Source organism: Lathyrus oleraceus, chromosome 7 (genome assembly GCF_024323335.1).
Source record: "Lathyrus oleraceus cultivar Zhongwan6 chromosome 7, CAAS_Psat_ZW6_1.0, whole genome shotgun sequence".
NCBI lineage: Eukaryota > Viridiplantae > Streptophyta > Magnoliopsida > Fabales > Fabaceae > Lathyrus > Lathyrus oleraceus.
In genome coordinates, this window is record NC_066585.1 from 435,319,208 (window position 1) to 435,329,182 (window position 9,975).

General features: G+C 30.2%; 1 long non-coding RNA gene across 1 annotated transcript; it reads right to left on the reverse strand.

Moving 5' to 3' along the window:
- Nucleotides 1–4,616: 4,616 nt before the first annotated feature.
- On the reverse strand, nucleotides 4,617–6,922 carry LOC127104130 (uncharacterized). Its single transcript, XR_007794820.1, has 2 exons — nucleotides 6,439–6,922; nucleotides 4,617–5,002 (listed from the first exon to the last, which is right to left on the reverse strand). It is a non-coding gene; the product is annotated as an uncharacterized LOC127104130 (long non-coding RNA).
- Between the last annotated feature and the right edge of the window lie 3,053 nt (nucleotides 6,923–9,975).

The following is a 9,975-nucleotide window of genomic DNA, read 5'->3' on the forward strand; positions in this document are numbered from 1 at the left end:
GTTCACCCCTTATTTATCCAGAAACCATTTCCGAGTAAAAATAACTCTTCTACTCCACTTTTTTCGTTGTTTTTCTAACTTTGTTAAAGATAACATCATTATTAGCTTTTCAAATGGACTAGACTACAACATGCCAAGCCAATCGATAACCACTCTTATATTTACACATATCCCCTAAAGAATAAAAGGAATCAAAAAGTAATCATGGATCATTAGGACCCCAACAGCTTAAAGATTATATACCACATTGACAAGACAAACTCACAAGTAACAAAGAGATGGACGACTGTCTCAACCAAATTTCCACAAAAGGACAAGCAAGCATACTAGGATATGGACTCACCTTTCTCTTAAAGAAGTTTTCTCTAGCCGAGAGTCAATCTTGCAAAAACTTCTAAGAGAATATCAAGATCTTAGGAGTCCAACTAAACCAGAAAAGGGAAATTATCAGACTCTCCTTTGAAAGAGAAGCAGAAGAAGAGATCAAACCAACCCTCTGAACAAGCGGAGGCCACTGAGAAAGTATCATCTCTACCGTACTTTCAAATCCACTTATCTCTAACTAGGGAGAGGGTGATATCTTAAAGCAGAGATAAAAACTCCTCAATAATGAAAAGTTCTCTAGTAAAAAAGGGTCACCGCCACCTAAGATCCTAAATCAAAACTTTAATATCTACCACAAAACTCTCTCCCACCAACTCATCAACCTAAACTGAGTTCTAGAGTAAGTGACAACAACAAACTAAACGAAAATACTGTGCTCGAACCTACTTTTTTTAATGACAACAACAAACTAAACGAAAATATCATATTTTTTTAAAGCAAATAAGAGATACTAATTTCCTTCAGAAAGAAGTATAACAGAAACTTACAATCCTACCTCCACATAAAGATGAAGATAGAATTGAGAATCACTTCAGTTAATTATTTATAAACAAAAGAATTAATTTTGAAACTTATACAATTTATTTTTTTATCATATAGTCTAGTGGTTAAAATTTATTTTTTCAAAATAAATAAATGGAATTAATTGAGCTGACTTAAGAAGATTAATTTCGTTTTTTTTAACTCATATGTAGACTTATGAAAGTAACCGTTTGTAAGGCATTGATGACCGGGTATTAATTGTGTGGACTTCTTTCTTAATTGAACTTCAATTCTTGCTCGGTTCATTATGAGAGACTCGTCATTTCCGCTAAAATCGGTTGCTTATTTAAAATAATAATTAGTTATCTTAATTTTAATAATAAATTGAGTTTCATTTTCATCTTTTAATATATATATTAATTATAGTTAATAAAATAATTAATTCAATTAAAATACAATGAATTGATATTAAAGTGATAAATAATTTTAAACAAGAGATATTAAAAAAAGTTCATGCTAATGAATGTCTACGGGACACTCTTTAAGCATTTTACATTAAAAAATATTTTTTTTAAAGTCAAATATTTCCAATTCATTGGATATATGTATTTTTGAGTATTTTTAGGACACTCCTTAACATTTCCATTAAAAAACACTTAATATATCTAAATATAAAGGTTAGTGTTCTAACAACTACTTATTTTTGCAAAAATACAGAAATTTAAATATTATTTTTGATCAAAGTGATATTAATTAATTAAATTTCTTAAGGTCACAATAATAATTCCTCTCCATCTTAAAATAAATGTTAGTATATCTTTTTACCATTTTATATATTTTAAAATAAGTGTAATAAGTAAAACAGAGAATAGTACTACCTCCATTTTTTATTATATGTCACTTTGAAAAAATATTTTGTGAATCATTAATGTTATTTTTCCTATTTTATCCTTAAATATTTATTATTCTCTCTCCTTTCAATTATGTCAATTTGTCTTTCCAATACCATTAATTAAGGATAATTTTGTAAAATTCTTCATAATTTATCTTTTTTATAGCATAATTATTATATTTTTTAATACGTGTGAAAAGTCAAAAACGACTTATAATAAAAAACGGAGGGAGTATATTTAACAACCTATCTTGATTAATTATTGATGTATTTTAATTAAAGAGTATAATTACAAAATAAAATTGTATTACAAACTAAAAATTAAATTGTATTGAAAACTAAAATAGATTTATTTTGTGTCAAATAATTCTATCAAATATGACCATTGTCGTTTAAGATAACAATTTAAAAACTATGACCGCATGTCTCATTAAACACGCAATTGGTAATTGTACATCACATCGATTACAACAACGACATCCATTATAACAACATGAATTCAAATTTATGAAATTTCATTTATTTATTTTTATAAAATAAAATTTTAATCATTAGATTATTAGAAAAAAAAACTATATTATGTGATCTAAGATATTAGTACCAATCCTCACCAGTTTAAACATGAATATGAAGGTCCTAAAATAACTTTTATTCTAATTTATAAATGCTCCTGTAGATAATCTTTAGACCATCAAGGTTATTTTTATGTGGCTTTAAGCTAGCCTTAGGCTTCGTGTGAATTATCCAAAAGTTCTCTCATTGGTGTGAATTTTGGTTAGATCTTTTTCGATCTTACTTGTGAGATTCTCCACTGTAAGCGAAGTCATTTCCCTTTAACTGTCTTAGACTTCCGGTTGGAGCGAATCTCCGCCTTGTGTCTACGTGAGAACCTCTAGTTAAGTTTCTTTCTAGTAGGCTCCTTTCATGGAAGCATATGTATGTTTCCTTGGGTGGGAGAGTGACCCTTCTTAATTTCATTCTTAATGTTATCCCTATCTTTTTCTTATCTTTTCTAAAGATGCCCATAAAGGTCTGGAAGAAGATAATGAAGATTCATAGAAGGTTTCTTTAGGGAGAGTGAAGGGGGAAACTAAAATCTCCAAGGTCAAGTAGGTCTATATTTGTAAGCCTAAGAAGCGTGAGGGGCCTTGGAGTTCGTGACCTTCAGTTAATCAATTTGGCTCTTTTGGGTAAGTGGATGTGGCATCATATTTTTGGAGTTATGGTATTTGGCGTGATATCCTCATGGCTAGGTATAGGACAAACCTTGTGATTTCCATCTCAGTGGAAGAGTCACTTGCCTTCGTTTTATTTAGTCTTGGTGGAGAGGGGTCTCTCTTCTTAGAAGTAAAGCTAATCATACTTCTGACTAGTTCAGGGATGGTTTATCCCCAACAGTTTGCACTTACCTCCTTATCTCCTTTTGGAATGATCATTGGGTTGGGAATACTCCCATTCGCCTCAGGTTTTCTAAATTGTTTTTTTGTCCAATCAGGCGTTCAAATCCGTTCAGGATATTGGCCGGTGGGAGGGAGAGGACTGAATTTGGGACCTCAGGTGGCGGGAACCTTTTCTCTTTGACCATGAGGTGGACTTTTCTGTTACCTTTAATTTATGATTAGAGGTTTTAGACCGTTGACAGAGAACGATGGTTGTAGGTGACGCGACTCGAGTGATGGTGTTTGTGTCTTCTGCTTACTCTACTCTTATCTCCTGTCAGTTTCCCTAGACTAGCAGACCCTTATCGATTTAGTCCTTCCATTTATTTGGGCTAGTTGGGCTCCCTTTAAAGTTGTAGTTTTCTCCTAGTAGCTTATTTGGGATTGTACTCTTACTAGATATAACTTGCTTCAGAGGGGAATCTAGTGACCTTGGGGACTATCTCCTGCCTATTGTTCTCTAGTTGTTGAATCGTCCTCTCATCTCTTCGTGACTTGTGAGTTTGCTTCCTTTATGTGGTATACAAAATTTTGGTGGTTGCGTTGGTGTGTTTCTTTGGCTAGGGATGTTTTGACAATTTCTAGATGTTTTGACAATTTCTAGATGTTTATTCCTCTGAGTGGAGAATATAGGACTAGATGGGGGTTGTTAATGATTCAACATGACGTCGTCTGGTCAATTCAGAAATCTGTGAATGATATCATTTTTTCAGTCTAGAAATGGTTTTTTGGTAGGTCTGTGGGGAACACTTGTACCTTGTCAGTCTGACAGGAGAATCATATCCTATTTCCGAACTAATAGCGGGGCGAATGGCTTCGGCCTCCCTTTGGATGTGTTCTTGTTTGTTTTTGTGGGCTCTTTGTTTTTATAAGTGTTCTTAGTTGGAGAGATCTAACTTTGACTAGATTCTAAATTTTCTATTTTCTCTCTGGTTGTCATCCCCTCGCTCGGTGATTAGTTTTTATTTGTTAATTGTTTTGACTTTTTGTTTTAGTTGTTGTTTGGAAAGTTTATGGCATAAATTAACACTTCTTGTGTTGTTCCTGTATATTGTTCTTGTGTCAGTCTCGTTGTTCTTTGGCTGTTGTACCCCTTTTCGATATATATATATATATATATATATATATATATATATATATATATATATATATATATATATATATATATATATATATATATATATGTCGTAAAGAAAATTCTAATTTATAACAAAGATATATTTTTAAAAGTAATATGAAAGTATCATAATTAATTAGGTATTTGAAATATTCTTGTGTATGAATGTACTCAAACACAAACATTTTTAGGTATCTAAAAATGAAGATTATTAATGAGTGGATTAAATAGTTTATATATATATATATATATATATATATATATATATATATATATATATATATATATATATATATATAAATTTTATAAAAAAATATATTATTCAATTTAAATTTAAATACATAAATAATTACATTAGCATCACAGATGAAAAACACATTAATTCAAAATATATTTTACACAGTACAATACAACAAGGAATCAAATTTTGTACCTAAAAAAATATCACATTTTATAGAATTGAATGCAAACTCTAGAGTCCCCACTCGAGTTTATAGGTTTCTGAAAATATAGCTCAATAGGATTCCTTCCATTAATAAATTTCTGGCGATGCCCACTTTCTGTAACCGTTCCTTAGCATTATTATTCTCCATTATATTCTTGTAATGTTTAAACATCTTGAGTATCTTTCTGTACTAGTACACACCCACACCACCTCAATAAACACACAATTTATTGTTCTATGTCCTGCATAGTGCAAACTTATTGATTGATACAACTCACGGACAAGGACATTAATATTTATAGTTCTTGGTGAATATATTTATTGATTTGATACTACATACAACTCATGGATATGGATAGTATTAATATTCAATAAAGATCAATAACTAAATCACTAGTTCTTATAGGTTTATTGTGTTGTATATGCCTCCTAATCTCCTATATTACGTCTTTATAAAGTTGAAGTATTGATATTTAAAGAAATGTGATTTTTTTCATTTGTTATTTTTTATTGATTAGAATCAAATAAATGATTAATGAATTGTGTGATAGATGACCTAACATATTAAGTGGTAGGTATATTTAAATTATTCTCAAAGTTTTGTCAAATGCCTTATAGCTAGCATAGCCATGGTTTTAAAATTTGGTATGCATCAACACTTGTGATCTTAATATTGTTGATGCAGTAGTATAAGCAACAAAACTATACTAAAATTTGTTATTGCATTGATTTTGATCATGCTTTTCAACCGTGTATTTCAAATATTTTTCAATGTTTTAACGAAATAAATGAAAATTTTATTATGATATATAAAAAAACCACTATAACATTTGCAATAATGATGGTATTTGAATACAAGTTTTTAGTTTTTTACCTATCAAAGATGAGTGAATTTCTTTAGAGTCAAAATGATGATTTTTTCTTAGTACAGCAATATATATATATATATATATATATATATATATATATATATATATATATATATATATATATATATATATATATATATATATATATATATATATATATATATATATATATATATATATATATATATATATATATATATATATATATATATAAAATCTTTTTTCAAGGTATTTTGTTTCTAGAAAATATTTCTATTTTATATAATAGATAATGAAAATAATAAGATGGTAGTGTGAGTTCTGATGGCCGACCTGATACGCCAATATTTCACCTACTCCTGGTGACGCCAATATATACATACACAAGTTTTGAAATATTATATGTTGTGGGGTTCTTAACATTATTATTAATATATTAAAGATAAATAAAAAAGGGTATAAAAATCTAAGTTGGTGGTAACAAGCAAGTTAAGCAAGAGATTTAGTTTATGCAGCATCCTACCTAACACAACCGTATCGACCATATTTTTCTGTAAAAATTCACATTCACATCATAAGTCTGATTCTTTTTTAATCTCGATCAAGAAGTGATAATAACCATTAGAAAACACATAGATAATAACCTATCAATATCAGACTCACGCTTTGTTATTTATGTTCCATACTAGTTCCAAATTCTTCATGAAAATTTTTTTGGTTGGTTTTTATATAATGGAGAAAATACTGAGAATATATATATATATATATATATATATATATATATATATATATATATATATGCAGAAATAATAATGATGATGAAGACATACCATACCAGAAGAGAAGAGAAGAGATTGAGGTGGAGATGGAAAGGAAGTGGAATCAAAATGAGCGAGATATTGACGCGGCTCAATCAAATTAAATGGTTAACGACTTCATATTAACCATATCTTTAAATTGAGGCGCGTCAATATCTAGGTTATTTATGCCCTTATTCATATAACTCACACTTCCTTGCATCACCACACTGCATCAGAAGAACTTGGCTAGGTTTCCATGGTATCTTTGATGGAAGCATATATTTGGTAGATGATGAGAAGTGAAAGAAAGGGCAAGTATGAAGGTATATATATATAAATGGTGAACCGACTGGTAGTTTGTGTGGTAATGGACGTACGTGTGCAATGTTGAATACCCATTTTATATCTTCCACGAACCCCCACCAAATCAAGGACTGCTATTTCTTTTGCATTTAATGTTTTTTAAAGAATTCGGTTTCAAGGATCTTAAAAATACATAGAAAGGATAAAATAGATTTTTCTACATTTTCCACACAAAAGACATGTAGTACACTAATGATTTGTTTAATAAAAAATAAAGGATATACTCTAACTTAATTTAGACCACTTATGATGATGGATTCAAGATGTATCTTTAGAGCTAGTTAATAATATATATATATATATATATATATATATATATATATAATAAAATTTTAAATCAATAATAATTTAATTTAAATCAAAAAATTAATTTCAAATTTAATTAAAGAAAAAGTTAGTTTAAAGATAAAAATTGACATAAAAAATATGTATTTAATATATATCTAATTTGTTTTAATTAAGATAGCATGCGTAAACATGTGAAAAAAAATATAAATTATAACCTCCTTAATTAATTATAAAGAAACACTTTTTTTCAAGGCAAAGGAAAATATATTATAAATATTAGAGAAACACTATGGTCAAAAGTACAAAGAAGTCTTGGAGAAAGATATAAGAAGTACCAAAATCTAGGAAAAAAAAAAAAACAAAAACCTAAGCTAACATCAACCAAAGAACAACTATGATAAAAAAACCATACCGAGATATCCGTCAAAAAACAAGGCTAGACTAACCAAGCAAGAACTTCTGAAGAATCATCAAAACCACAAAAGAAACCAACAAGAACACAACCAATGGAGGTCAAAACCACTCACCCCCTATTGATTTAGAAACATGATAGGATTCTTTAGCCAGGCCGAAAAGACATACGAGTTGCCTACTGACCTACCAAGATATCATTTCTAAGTCAAGAAGATGCACATATCTTCCACTTCTTTATGAGTCACTGAAGATCCTGAAGAAGCATTACAAGTTAGTAAAAAATATGCAAGGTTGAACGAGATAAAAAATTGTTATTAAACCGATCTATTTTATTTGTGATTTTACAAACTATATGTAAAAAGTTTTATAAAGAAATTTGTGTTGTTAAGTTAAGTGTTAATATATTAGTAGATAGATATTATTAGTCGTTAGCAAATTTCATTAATAAATGATTGCATACTTTGAATCATCGGTATGTTAGTTTAAGTGGTCATGTCACTCTTCTTAATTCAGTTTTGTTTGGATCCAACTTACTACTCTATAAGCTGCAAACGAAAATTGAGTTAACAAGGCGGGGAGTCATCAGTAGTAGTCATAATGTTGTTTGTCCCATGTGTTTTGGGATTGAAGAACCAACTGATCATCTCTCTTCTAGACACCTTGTTACTGCACAGACCTAAGTGGTTAGACATTTTAGTGATGGATAAAAACGAGATTACAATGTATATTATGACTAGTTGTGTGTTGGGAAATGTGACTCTGTAAAAATGATACACTATTTTAATGGGCCATCATGAGGGAAAACATTCACATTGGGTCAAACACTCATCTAAATGTCGAAGACTCACCGAAACAAGTGAGAGAGGCACCATATATTCACTCAAAACCTTAAGGTGATAAGTGTATGGTTTCTCTTACTTATAAAGTGCCCAACCTTCATTTTTCTAAGTAATATGGGACTTAGAAATCATACTTGTGTTCTCAACACTTGTTTTCCAACAATCTCCCTTCAAGTGTGAATTCATCCACTATGCACTACGCCAAATAAGGGAAAAGAGGGCGCTTTTTTTTGGCCTATAACAGCGCTTTAAAGCGCCCTCTAATCTGGCGCTGGTATAGGTAAAGACAGCGCTTTTTTTCCTTGTGAAAGCGCTGTCTAAAGTGGCTCTTTAAGCCCTTTAAGGGCCACTTTAGAGGGCGCTTTTTACAGAAAGCGCCCTCTAAAGTGGAAACATTTAAGGGTTTAGAGGGCGCTTTTACTGGAAAGCGCCCTCTAAAGTGGAAACTTTTAAGGGTTTAGAGGGGGCTTTTACTGGAAAGCGCCCTCTAAAGTGAAAATTTAAAGGGTTTAGAGGGCGCTTATTTTGGAAAGCGCCCTCTAAAGTGGGTGGTTATTTAATTTATTTTTTTTAAAAAAGCGCTATATATTTTTATTTATTTTAGACAACCTGTATATTGAAGCAGTACACCTAAAACTGTATAATTTGAAGCCCTTTTTCACACATTGCATTCAACAAGCCTTATATACAACAATCCATACATATACAACAATCCACTGATATATAATCGTTTAACTTCTAAAGATTCTAAATATACAACCAATTCATAACTTAAAAAGAAATAAAACTAAGTAGCAAAAGCATCTCTGAGATGTATGTTTTTTTTGCTAGCAGCAGTCTTCTTAGCAACAACCTCTTTTTAATCAATATCAATAGCATGAACCTAAAATATCATAAAATTAGTTAGGTGATGTATAAGATCAAGAATTAACATTTTCTATGCATAAATATCATATAATTGTGTTTATACCTTTTTTTTTTTATGCAACTGACTCGATTTGCTGCGTAATCCCCTTATATTTTTGGTCCCTTATCTTTTGAAGATAGAATTGATATTTGTTTAGATGGACATGTTCCATTGTCGTAGAGGGATACTTTCAAATATCCAGCATCATCATCTACGCGAATGAGGCTTGACGACAATGGAACATCTCCATCTAAACAAATATCAATTGATACTTTCAAGTATCCCTTGCCCCTTGCACGAATGATTGACTTCATAATAGCCATTTTACCTGTAATAAAGAAAACAATTAAAATCAGATGACAAATGTAAAAACAATTAAAATCATAAAAGTCATTTTACCTGTAATAAAGAAAACAATTAAAATCATTTGACCTGTACCTTTTTCACTAAGTTCTCTTTCTTTTCTTGGTTGGAATATGTTCTACATGTCTCTTAACAACACGGACGGTTGGATTGATCCAAATACCCTCATTATGATCATTTCTAATATATGAATCATTTGATATAATATTCTCATCTTGATCATTTCTGGTAAACGATTCAATCTCAATATCAATATCACCTTGATCTCCAGTGTTTTCATCAATTACTTTGTTGGAAAAAAGAACTATAGACCATTTCGTACTTTTCGGATCATTGACATAGAACACTTGTCTAGCTTGAGAGGCTAGAATAAAAGACTCATCTTTGTATCCC